Below are 13821 nucleotides of genomic sequence, written 5' to 3' on the forward strand. Positions count from 1 at the left end.
GAAAATAATGGTTGCCTCTATAAACTTTTTTTTAGCATTAGTTAAATTTTAGTTGCCCATAAAAAGTAATTTTTAGCATTATTAAAATAATGTTAGCCTCAAAAATCTTTGTTTTAGCATCGGTGAAATTTAAGTTGCCCCTAGAAAGTACTTTTTAGCATTAATGAGGTAATGGTTGTCTTTAAAACATTTTTTAGCATCAGCGAAAAATAAATTGCCCATAAAAAAGTATTTTTTAGCATTAATGAAGTAATGCTTGCCTCTAAAAAAATTAGCATCAGTGAAATTTTAGTGGCCCGTAAATTATTTTGTTTAGCTTTAATAAAGTAATGCTTGCCTCTAAAACCTTTTTTTAGCATCAATGAAATTTATGATGCCCCTAAAAAGTACTTTTTAGCATTAAAGAAATTTTAGGTCAGGTCTTTGATTTTTATAGTTCTTTTTTGCTTTTTATCCATATTTTGTGCTGGTAACTGTGTTTTTTATATTCTTCTGTTTATTTCTCCGACTTATTTTTCATGAATTAGGTTTCTGGTGTTTTTTTCTTGGATATTAATAATGGTATCATAAACTAAAGTAAATGATCAACCAATAGGAGAATAATATTATAAACTAATAGTAGCCTATGTAGGATTCGAACCTACATCATTGTGCAATTGCACAAAACTCTGCCAATTGAGCTAATATACTCTTTTTATTGGTTTGGTGTCATGGTAGTTTTAAGAGGAAAAAATAAAGTGTAGTGAAGCTTCATATAAAATAAAGTGTAGTGACATATTAGTTCACATAGTCTTTTATTATCTTAAGTGAGCACATGTGATTCATGCAAACCAGAATTTCTTATGAGAACAATGTTGCCCATGTAGTTAGAACTAGCTCGGAGAACGAATTAAAGAAGTTGAAAGATGTTGCTGACATTTGGAACAACAATCTGCAAGAGGTATAGTCGAACATAAAGTCCTTGATATCTTGGAAATGAACAGTGAAAAGAATGATGTTGATCAATACTACTTAACATTATAAAATCAGGAAAATTTCACAGTTTTTGTCATAGCACCACAACAACACAAACAACACAAATACAGAAGCACTACATAAAGATTAAGAAAAAGGTTGTAGATTTAATTCGCCAAATATCCAAAAGTACGGACAGTACAAACAGATAGCTTGAGGCTATCGATCTCCAAACAAGTAACTTTAGGTTACTAATCTCCAAAGACAATACAAATTCCATAATGCCTTCTCTTTCTTTTTCTCTACTATTTATGCACTAGGCTATTCTACCAAGTACAGTTTCATTTATTTCCTTCTGCTGCTCTTCTTGTCCTCTAGTGGCTAACGGTAACTCTTCACTCATCCTGCTATGCTTTGTGCCTGCTGTAGGTGCTTGTGCTTGCTCCTTCGCTGTAAACCAACAGAGGCTTCCTCCCACATGGATTCACAAGCTGGAAACCCTTTCCACTTAATCAAGAACATGGTTGTCTTCCCTTCCCTGTTCTAATCACGCACATTCAGCAGCTCCTCAGGCTCAACCTTGGATATCTATAAGTCATCTTAAGTATGCCCATTGCTTTGGATGTTAATTATCCCAGCATAAACTTTAAAAAAATTATGAATCATGCATAATAAACACATGCTGACACATATGCACAAGTATGCTACGGCGAATCCAAGTCAGTATTAAACACAAGTACACAACAAGTAACATGCAGTCAGTCATTTCTTTTGACCACCTGAGATGCCTCTCCTCATAGCGTCCCCTACCATAGTATCAGCACAAATATCAAGTCTATAAATATTATAACATCTGTGCAATATCTCCACGCATTGGCATTTCCATACTTCCTCTGCCATTCATCATAAAATCGATATACCTGAGAAAAGAAAGTTATTATTTCATTAATCAAACAAACCTACATAGTAGAAAAAAAAAAACTTCAAGCAAAATTTAGGGGCAAGGTGTTTCCGGCACTAACTGACAACATTCATTAAATCTAGAGTGTTGTAACCCTATTACTTGATATGACTCTAATATTGGTGGATTTGTTAACTCAATGTCAGAATAATTCTAAACCAGAAAGCTACCCCTCTTGTTCTTACACATTGTCTCGTACAAAGGCCTGAGCTCCTTAGAAATTACTTCATTTCATTTTAGATAATTCATCACTATTACATGCGTAAAACATAGTTCCTGTACCATAGGAAATAAAGAAAGAAAATATAAAAACAACGAATAAATTAAAGTCATTTATAATTTTTGAAAAAACGAAACAAATTAGGAGGTATATTGGTGATTACCCATGTATATATAGTCCCAATGACGCTGCTTGTAGGAGATATGCATGAGGAGAAGTTCCTTTAAAATGGGGTCATACTGTCATAGGGCATCCTATCATAAGACGACACGTGGGAGGGATCCATATAGTCGATACAATTGTAATGAGATGTCATAAGACGGCACAGAGCACGCAATCAATATGCAACAGCTAATTGAAAAAAACACCTTGGCAGATATATCAGTAGTTATGCCACAAGAGACATACTATTGAATAAATTAATCCATCTCACACAAAATAAGAACCAGAAAAAAGTTCATGTGTTTGGAACGGACCAAAGAACATAGTTATGTTACTCACGACTGATTCAATTGCCTCTAACAACCAATGGATACAAGAGTCCAGACCTTTGATTCCAATGGTCCTTGATAACATTGCTTTCTTAAGTAGAATAGTTGAAATAGTTGACATTTGCACACACTTTCTAGAGTGATACACTTTCTGTAGGAGTACATCCATAATTTTTATTAATTTGCACTCTTAAGAGAACATAGGATACGCGTTGCTCGTCTCCTGGTAAACTACCGCCTGAAAACTAACTTATGATTCAACAAGCTGGGCAAACTACTTTTTTACAGTTGACATTCTTGCAGGTCAGTATCAATCGAAATTATCTTGAAAGAATTCAAAGTTAAGCCATTCATTTCAAACTTTGATTCCCAACAAAAATACAACGACTTTGTTATAAACAATTCAACATGCAGATCAACTATTTCAATGGTTATTCACAAATTCCATGTCCGATTAAGATTTCTTTTTCCAAAAGAAATCTAAACTAAGCTTCAATTTGTGATGTGAATTGTTCGATATTGCAAATCTGACACCAGAATTACACCAAAAATTCAATCAATTCTTACAACTTTATGCTAATTAACTTTTGCCACAAAAAAACTTTTGCATGCCACTGTGAAAACTCTAGTTATCATTCCTATTGCCTCAATTAGGATTCAAGGTGTTCTCTATGGACAATATCAAAAATTCAAGCCTAACAATAACAAACAACAGACATCTAAAGTCAAAATACTCAATCAAAAGTTAAAAAAAAGTTCAGTTCACAAATAAATCAAACCCTAGATGGTTAGATTCAGCAAAACCAACATCAAAACAGCGAAATCAATGAAACTTTGAAATGACGGTTGCAGAGAGAAATTACCTCAGCAACAATGTACTCGATCAAGGGCGGCGGCAGGTAAACCTTAACGCATTTCCTAGGTTTTTAACTTGGACGAGGATTGACAATTAGAGACATCAAAACCCTATATTTTCTTGAAGAGTGATGCAAATTGCCGGTTTTTAATATTCTCAATCCAACATCACTAGTGACAGCCAACAACAGGCGTTGGTGCCGGAGAATTAATTGATGACGATGTACACCTAGAAGGTCATTGAGATGAGGCTGGAAGCTTCACTTTGAAGGTCCATGATCTTTATACCATCAATATTTTCATTTTTAAAGTCTAGTCTAAATGAATTCACCTGCCATAATTTTTCAGATGAGATAATGATATACAGAAGCTAAACAAATACAACAAATACCAGAAAGTCAACTATGGTCAACTCTGATCATATAGTTTGTAATTCAAATTGAATAAATCAGTAAATAGCTTCAAAACCTAGTTGAACCTTCAACTGTAGTGAACTTATAAAGGATTTAATCGTCATTTCCAACACATTTGTAATTCATGAATAAATGATAAGGAAAACCCTAAATAATTGAAATTCAAAGTCCAGTAGTTCTGTTAATTGCAATAGATACCAGTGGAACCTTCAGAATTGGTGAACTTTACTGTATTTCTGACAGCATTCTAAATCTAAATTCAAGCAAAAACCTAAAGTTTGAAATTCAAGTCAGTCAGATCAATAAATTGCTTCAGATTCTAACTAAACCTTCAAAATTAACAAAAACTAGAAACAATTGAAACATGAACCTTTGCATTTTCAGAAGAAAAAAATCAACAACTTCAATTTTCTCAAAGAGCGATAATACAGTAGATCTTATTCAATCAATAACAAAAATCAAACTTCAGAAGTTGGAAATTGACTCACCTGCTCGAAGGCCCAATAACAACCCAGTATATATAAAACTCAATATAATTTATACATACACAAAATTAAAACCAGAAATCATGACAATGAAGCAGAAAACGTATTTCCTCACAAATAAGAATCAAAGTCAAACACAGAAGACTAATCAAACTATAATCAGCGTATTTAAACCCTAGAAATGCATGGTCCGAAACGAACTTGAGAAAAGCGGAAAATTAGATAAATTATTCAATGATAAAAGAAGAACCTCATCAGAGACTTGCCGCTAATCAAATCACCGATTGATCTTCTTCAATAGAGTAGGGTAGGGGAGGGCAGTTCACAAGAGGGTAGGAATTGAGGGAGAGGCGCGGTGACCTGAAATTTCTGACGCTCAATAGCTGAAGCGGTTTCCTTTGAATTCTTTTGGGAATTTTATGCCCGCGCTCTAATCCCGCGTCTCTTGTAGCAATAATAACGACAAATTTATTTTATTTTTATTTTAACCTTTTTTTTTGGAATGTATAATGACTAGACCTGTCAAAAACCGACGTGACTCGACAACCGATCCGACCCAAAAATACTGGATCATGAACAAGTTTTTGTGACCCGTAACCCGATTTTATCCGAACTCGAGCAACCCAAAAATTAATGGGTCAAAACCCGACCAAACTCGTTTTGGACCCGACCGATTGAAAATCATTATATTTATAGTAATAAATGAGATTTTGAGAAAATTTAAGCATAAAAAACACGTTGTTTTTACTATTGTTGTGTGTAATATGATTTTAATTTGAATTATACGCCATTTTATGGTTGAATTTGTCAAACTATAAACTTGTGTAGGAAAATTTGTTAATTTGTGCCCATATTTTGTATATTAATTAAGGAAATTTTGTGAAACACTACCTTTAAGTTTGGTGGTTTTGTGAATTGCTAACTTATAAAAACTTTTTTTAATTTAACTACCTTATAAGTTTGGTTTGTTTGACTACCACTACCATTTGACGTTTTTCGTTAATGTTTTCCGTCGTGTATTTCTTCTATTCTTTTAAATATCTCTGTTCAAATGTTATTTTGTGCATTTGGCATATTAAATAACCGTTGTAGTGGAGTCCAAAGACGTAAAACACTAACAAAAAACGGCAAATGGTAGTGTTAGTCAAACAAACCAAACTTATAAGGTAGTAAAATATAATTTCCTTTTTAAAAGGTAGCAATTCACAAAACCACCAAACTTAAAGGTAGTCTTTCACCAAATTTCCATTAATTAATCACCAAAATTAATGAAAATATAATGCGCGTTTCAAAATCTCTCAACTCGTTGGGTCGACCCGAACCCAAAAGTTCTGGGTCTTGAACAAGCATTTGTAAACCCGAACCCGAAAGTGACCGACCCGATTCAACCCGAACCCAATTTTTTTTTATAACCTGTCCCGAACGACCCGTTTGACAGGTCTAATAATGACGGTTGAATTTGGTAACAACAACTATTGTTTGTGTCGTTCGGATATTGATCGGTCTTGGTTTGACATTGTTCGCCAAGGTAGAAAAAATTAAAGACGTGAAAAGAGTCAGTCCATACGTTGACTTTTTCTTAAGCACTGGTAGAAGAGAAATCGAATTTCATTGCCTCTGTTGCATCTTGTTTGGAAAAATCATTGCCGAAAGCAGCGCGTAACAAAGAATTGGCCCATCAAAATGAGAATTCTATTTATACTTTTATATATATATATATATATATATATATATATATATACATATATATATATATATATATATATATATATATATAAATGGAAGAAGTATCTCCAACGATGATTGGTAAGTTAATAAATTAAATTAGGCTAAATGGTTTAATAAATAGAATGAAAAAAGAAAAAAAAAAGTCAGGTTAGTTCAAGATTGAAATCTTATCCAGGCCAGATTAATAATAGAGCAACATTTAGGTAATTACGACTAACGGATAAGTTTGTCGCTGTAATTGGTACATTAAAGTTATATATGAAAATATTTCTGGTTTGTCGTTATAGTTTTGTCATTAAAAATTGAAATTCTAGTAATGATATTCTCGGATGGCTATGTTTTACTTTGTTAAAACAATTGGTCTAATTTGAAATATACCTAAAGGTGCGTGTGTTATGTGTCAAATTATAATATTTGAACTTTTTCTAACTATAACTTATCTTATTGGACCCGATTGACCTGATGACCTGATTGAAACTTAATTATAGGAACTGATTAGACTTGATAAGTCCTGCACATGGCAGAAGAGTAAAACTATAAGACCTTATTAAAAATTATTTGAACTGGTTGAGCTAAATGACCTAATTCGATATGTTTTGGTAAAAATATTGGGTGGGTTCTTTTTTTCTAAAAAAATGTACTTTCTTCGTCATAAAAAATCAAATGATATAAATTGTGGAGTATAAATATGAAATTATTACTACGGAGTAATAAACAGTTGGCCAAACAAAGTAAAATTGTTTATAATTCTTTGAAATATTAATAACAAGCGTTGCTTTCTAAAAGTTTGGCCAAACAATGCCTTACCGTATAACATAGAGAAATTTGGCCAAATTTATCACTTAAATTTTAATAAAAAACAATACGTAATTTTAGTTTACAGTCTTGAATATGGGCTTGTTATTATTGTAAATAAAAGAAATGAAAAATAAATTATGCCAAAACCCTAAACCCCAAAATCTTAACCCTGAACTTAACTGAACTCAACTGAACTTATTGGAACCGATTAAACTTGAATAGTTGATTAATCTGAATTGAAGTAAATGGACATATTCATACATGCTTGCAAGATAGTAAACCATAGAGTTAGAGTAAACTTGTTGACCTGCTTGAAATTTATTGGAGCTCATTGACTTGGTAGAACCTTAGTTTAACTTTGTTTGAATTTATTATTGGACGCATTACTACAAACATTCACCCGTGCCACAAGTTATGCTACCTATTTAAGAGCTATCATCCATAAAAATTTTAAGTAAAGCTTGCTAGCTCGTGCTGCATACATAATAGTTGAATAACTAAGTTTTTAGCTTATATGAACTCTTTTTATACTTACATTTATAAGTTCTACTTATTTCAATTGTTTATAACTAAAAGTAACTAGCAACTATTTTTATTATAATTACTTAAGGTTTTACATTTTAAAGTTTCGAGGATGAAACTTAATCTAGGGGTGGTATAGCGTAATATCCCACAGTTTGAGCAATTTTTAACTTGATAATTAAATTTAAATATTGTCTTAATATTTCTCTTAAAATTTCTTTCTAAACGAATTTGAGATTATGGTTTCGAAGTTTTAAAAATAAGTGAGAGAATTTGAATATTTTATTATTAACTCTTATGTGAATTTAAATATTCTATTATCGATCAAAACTTATTGAGTGAATTTGAATATTTTATTATTACATTAGATAATATTTTTTGGAAATCTCGTTTAACAATTTTGGATTTTGTTACTCGAAAGTTATTTATTTAAAGCTAAGAATTTAAATTAAAAAATCAAATTAAGAAATATATTTATTCATGTAGTGTATCTCTTAAATAAATACAGAGGGAGTAGTTTCTAGAAAAAAAAAAAATCAAATTTCTACTTGGTTAACTGTACAGATGTAGATACTTTTTTATAATTCCTCCATGTGTTAAGAAGCAGAAAGCGAAAATATCTAGGCTATTTTTGTCTTTATTGACCTTTACCCGTTTTTTAGGCCATGTTTAGCAATGAGAGTTTAAATAAATAAACATTTTCTAAGTTGATTGCTTTGACTTTATATAATTTACATCACCCTTCCAAAACCAATTTTCAGAAATATCATTTTGGAGACCTGCCTTCTGCCCGATTCACCTCCTCTATCTTCTGCCCGATTCACCTCCCTTCCCCTCCAATTCAATTTTCGATCTCCTCCGTGTCACTGCGCCGGAATGGCTGCTTCCTCCCCTCCCTTTCTGGCTGGTCGCCGCTGATGCGGTTCTTGTTGTTGTTGTTGTTGTTGTTGTTGTTGTTGTTGTTGCGCTATTGTTGTTGGTGTTGCTTCGCTTTCTCTCTCTCGTTCTCGTTCCCAGTACCGCCGACGATGGTGGTCTCGAATTGTCGTCTTCGACAACCCACCACTCTATTAGGTAATCTCTTTAATCCTGTTAATTGTTTTGTTGAATTTTAAAAAATAACCTAATTTACAAACTCTAATCAATCGATTTTCTGGCGAATTTGTTGACAATTTACGGACTTCCATCTCGTTTCCTTTGTGGACTTCGGAACTGAGGTGAGAATGAATTGAACTCGTGTGCAAGAATTCAGGTAATTGCAGTAATCTTCCAATAATTTTTTTGTACATTATGTTAATTTGTCAAACGTGTGTTGCCGTCTTTGCAATTGAATTTTTCTTTTTTGAATTTGTAATTGAATGCGGGGTAATTTTTTTGATTCATTACCGTCTATATGCTATGAAACTTCTTGATTGTGATGAAAGCTTTGCATTGTTGATCCAAAAGCTTAAATGAGGGTTGTCAATGATCAAAGGGACAGTGTTGGGGTGTTGAAATATGGCTAACGAGAGGGTGTTGGTTGTTTGTTGGTCAGAAAGTATTTTGGGAAAGGTCTGCAGGGACTTCAACATTGTTGTAGTTTTGATGGTGGGTTGTACTGGTGTTCAATACTGTTGTTGGCTCCTGCATTCTTTCCTAGTTTCCTGACCTTTTGAATTGTGGGAACTGGGGAAGAATGAATTTGAACTGAGCCAGATTGCTAATTTGAGAAGACTGGGAGGATACCCTTGATGGTCTGGTTAAAACACCAGCTAGAGTGATTGAATTGTGTTTTTGCTAGATTTTCACAATTCCAACTATATATCCTGCCTATCCCTGCACCTAAATTTGTTGGTACTTAGTAGCCCTATTGTTATCTGAGTTTCTGAAGTAATTGCAGGCAGTTCAGTGGTGGAATTAAGGGGGGCTGGGGGAGGCCATGGCCACCTCTATAAACTAGGATAACTCATAATTCCACTCTCTTACATAGATGAAGTCTAGAAAATAATTAGTAATCTCTGTCTCCATTTTTCCTTGGTAATAGATTATTGCTTGCTGAAATTTTCTAAATAGTGATCAGTAAACGCAGTCTGGTATGTAATGCTGACACTGATTGTAAAGCGTGTTAATGGTTTTATACTAGAACTTACTTGAGTGATAGGAAAGGTATTTTTTATGAAGGCTAGAATTATAATAAGAGGTCTAAGATGGTAGGTTAGTGGAATTCCTCTTTCTTCTTTTTGTTCTCTTATCTGTGAATTTTGTTGGGAAGAAGAGGACGTGCTGAATGATCTGAAACTGTTGTGTTTGATATAAAGCAAAAGCAGCTCGCAATTGTTTAATTAACTCTCTCTCTGTCTATGTCTCGCTCTGCAAATTTATTGTTAAAGATTCACATAAATACTATAGATTGTCTGTGTTGCTGCTTTATGAAAGAAGGTATACATTTGTCACATTTTCTGTACTAACTGGACTTTTTGTCGTCTTTAGTAGCCTTGACATTCGAACTGCTCTTGTCAGCTACTCAATGGTAGAGTTTCTCTCATTGAGGTTGAGGGTTTGTTCATTTTACACTGGATATGTTTTGTAATTCCGTGAAACTTCCTTACCCGTTCTTTATATAGGGAGATTGATGTTGTGTAATTGCACTATACAGGTGGATCTCTCTTCTGTATTAGTACGGTATGAAGAGGACTAGTGTCCTTCTGTTGTGATTTAGACGAGGTAATCAAAACTCTGTTGTTTTCTTAGTTAGGCTAAGGTATCTTTTTTCCCTTTTCAAAGCTCACCAAAATTTAATCCACTTTTCATTTTTTCAATAGTTTTACCTATATAAAGCTTTTTGTTTCCCTTTCCTTATGTTTAATTTTCTGGCAATGAGTTTTCCAGACATTAATACCGTGTATTGAAAATAGTGGTTGGTTCCTATGCGCTTTTGAACATAATCAAGTGACAGAAGTGAGATTAAGTTTCATTTGTCTCACTTTAACTGTTCTAGTTTATCAGTTATTTCGGAAAACTCTTTTGCTTCCCCTTCCACTAGGTGTTAATATTTGTTGGTTGTGTTAATTAAAATATTGAACCCATTTGACTGCTTATTCTCCCCTACTCCGTTACTGAAGTTTTTATTAAAAACATACTACAATGGTGATCATATCCTTGTAAAAGATTCATTGCTTGATGCATCTTGTGCACGCCTGTTTTAGTTGGTAACAGCATTGGAGCCATTGTTAAAGGCTAGCTGCTGGTTTTGCAGCTCCCGCAATTGCTCTTGCTTATGCAAAATAATTTTTCCTTTTTTTGTGTGTGTGTGCAGATTTCCTATTTTGCAAGTACGTTTTAGGGACGTGTAAGATGATTCCTATCCAGATGTTGAAAAATTATGTCATTCATCAGGATATTTGTTTAGTACTTTAGTGTTTAGAAGATGTTCATTTCTCTATTTTATGGAAAATAGATGTTTATAATTATAGAGAGTTCCTAAGAGTCTAATACCAATTTAGTCATTTTCTGTTATATGTGTTAAAATCATACATTTATAAATTTTCTTCAAGTATTGGTGTTACATCAAGTTTTTAACACTGAAATTCTCTTAATCAGCCTAATCGATGAACTCTTGTGGCTAGTTGCTTGGTTGTACCGAGCTACGAATATCGAGGAAATATAAACATATGAAAGAGATTAATAGCATGCTATATTATTTGATTACTTCTAAGTTTTAATGATTCATTTTTTGCAAGTTCACTTCCAATGGAAATACTGATGAGCGACATTTATGTCGCTCCTAGGATAGGATTTCATGTTAGTTTGTTATGCTTTTTTTATAGTTTTTATAGCCTTTTCTGTGATTTTTATAAGTTTCTTTCCATCTTGTGCTTTATAGGTGATTATGATAAAATTGATGGAAAACAAGTAGAATTGAGCCAAAACAGGGCTTGTGCGATCGAGTTGCTACTTGTGCGCCCGAACAGAGGAGGGCTGATGGCATCAAGGAATCTGCAGTTTTGTGCGACCGAACGTTCCTTCTTGTTCGGTCGCACAAAATGGATTTTTGGAGACAGAATGCCCCAAAATTGGTAAACGACCGCACAGGTCTTTCTGTTCGACCGCACAAAAGTTGTGCGCCCACACAGGTCTTTTTCTTCGACCGAATCAAACTGCAAAGGAGACATGAGCCAAAGAAACACCATTCGACCGAACAAGATTTCTCGTTCGGTCGCACATGACGAAGGAATTGTTCTTCGCTGCCTTCGCTCGCACAGGATTAAATTTGGTCGAACATGTTCTCTATTGTTCGGTCGCACAGAGGGTATGTGCGACCGAATGGCTGCGCGGGCTGTATATTTTCGAATTTCGGCTTCTATTTGGGGAAACTTATAAATAGATTTTTCATTTATTTTATTTTGTGTAGAGTTTTAGTTTAACATTTTAGAATCCCAAAATAGATTTTCAGCAATTTCTAGAGAGAGAAACTCTCCTCCATTGAAGCATCAAGTTGTAATTTCTTAAACTCTTCTAATTTCTTGCAATTCAATTCAATTTCTTACTTCTTGCTTTTGTTGTGATTGTTGATTTCTCTTTAATTCCTTTAATTCTTGAATTCTCCTTGTGTTTACTTTAGTTACTTTGATTCTTAATTCTCTAGTTGATTGTTCAATTGATTGTTCTACTCTTTGATTCTCTCTTTCTAATCTTGCAATTTCATGCTTGCTAGCCTAGAATTAATGGATTTCTTGATTTTTAGAATGATTAGTGAGTAGAATTAGGTTAGGGAAAGGGGACAATCTAGGGGCTTAATTAGGGGAAATTGATGATTGATTGTTGATGGATTAATGTGATTAAATATGATTTGGTGATAGGATATCCATGCTTAATTGAGTGGTAGTTGCAAATGCTCTTCGATTAGATTCAATTGGAAGCATAGGTTAGGTTTGGCAAGAGATTGCGAGCCTATCTTGTGTAAGCAAGTAGTTGTGCCTATTATATGCAAGTTAATTTAGTCTAGGATTAGGCGAAAGCTCTTCCTTAGGCTAGGTTGCTTCGCGTGCTCCATCCGAGAGGTGGCGAGCACGTCACTTGATGTTATTTGCCTATTTGCCAAGTCGTTGCATGATCGTCATTGCTAGATAGTTTAGTTCATTTCCCCCGATTTCCCTAGCCTATCCCCAACTCCCTAACGTTTCCTTTTCTTGATTCAACTTCGCATAATTGTTAGTTTTAGTTTCTTAGTGATAATTCAAACCAAATTCTTGTTCGAACTAGCTTGACATCTAAACTCGATAACCACCGTTTCTATGGGACGATCCCTATACTTGCCGCTATAGTTCATATAGCCGGTTAGTCTAGCGGTTTCATAAATTTTATTTGGTGAGGTGTTGATCTATCAACGAAGGAAAAAGACCCTATCAAAATGGCGCCGTTGCCGGGGAACGGTCGTTGTTATTGAGTTAAGTTGAGACTAGTTTATCATTAGAAAATACAAAAACATTGCAATTTTTCTTAGATTTCTTTTCCTTGGCATTACTCACAGTTTTCTTGAGTTTGTATGCTTCATAGGGGGCGTGCTCATCAAAGGACCCTCCATCCTCGATCTTGACCTTGAATTGGAGAGGACACTTAGGAGACTAAGGTGTGTTCGGTCTAGCTCATCAAGCCACAACAGATTCGAATCGTTGAGTGTTGGTGAGGAACAAGAAGAGAGTGAGCAAGCTTTTGAGAATATGGCGCTCCCGGTTAAGAACTTGGGAATACCGGGGGCATTTGAAGCAACATGCGGTATTCAAGCCCCCACAACGAGTGCCAACAACTTTGAGATCAAGCCCGCCTTGATCAACTTGGTTGAAAGCCACCCCTTTTGTGGGAAGAGCAACGAGTCACTTCACGAGCACCTCAAATAATTTGAGCACTATTGTGACACAATCAAGCACAATGGTGTTACATCGGACTACGTGAGGTTGACCTTGTTTCGTTTCTCACTACTTGGGAGAGCTAGTGATTGGCTTGACAAGGAGGTCAAGCCCAACTCACTTCGCACTTGCAACGAGGTGACTAGTGCGTTCTTGAGCAAGTTTTACTCGCATGGGAAGACGGCGGAATATCGCCACAAAATCCAATCCTTTGAGCAAAGGCGAGACGAGTCACTTTTCGAAGCTTGGGATCGTTTTAAGGAGTACCAAAGGGAATGCCCTCATCATGGGATCCCTAAGTGGTTGTTACTTCAAACCTTCTACTTGGGGTTGAGCCCAAGTTCAAAGACAAGTCTAGCTGCGGGCGCGGGAAGTCCCATTATGAACAAGACCCAAGATCAAATTGAAGAGATAATTGAGGACGTGGTCCAAAATTATCAAGCTTGGCACGTTGGTGCAAGGGACTATGATGGCAAGGGAAGGAATGATGATGGTAAAGGATCGATTTA

At 34.7% G+C, this 13821-nt stretch overlaps 1 long non-coding RNA gene and 1 other non-coding gene across 2 annotated transcripts; both read right to left on the bottom strand.

Annotated features, from left to right (window-relative positions):
- Positions 1 to 1071: 1071 nt before the first annotated feature.
- LOC110790596 (uncharacterized) lies at positions 1072 to 3927 on the bottom strand. Its single transcript, XR_002533833.2, has 2 exons — positions 3490 to 3927; positions 1072 to 1874 (listed from the first exon to the last, which is right to left on the bottom strand). It is a non-coding gene; the product is annotated as an uncharacterized lncRNA (long non-coding RNA).
- Positions 3928 to 13502: 9575 nt separating this feature from the next.
- Positions 13503 to 13605, bottom strand: LOC130466579 (small nucleolar RNA R71). Its single transcript, XR_008926774.1, has one exon. It is a non-coding gene; the product is annotated as a small nucleolar RNA R71 (small nucleolar RNA).
- Between the last annotated feature and the right edge of the window lie 216 nt (positions 13606 to 13821).

The sequence above is a fragment of the Spinacia oleracea genome, chromosome 1, assembly GCF_020520425.1.
Source record: "Spinacia oleracea cultivar Varoflay chromosome 1, BTI_SOV_V1, whole genome shotgun sequence".
In the NCBI taxonomy this organism is placed as follows: Eukaryota; Viridiplantae; Streptophyta; class Magnoliopsida; order Caryophyllales; family Amaranthaceae; genus Spinacia; species Spinacia oleracea.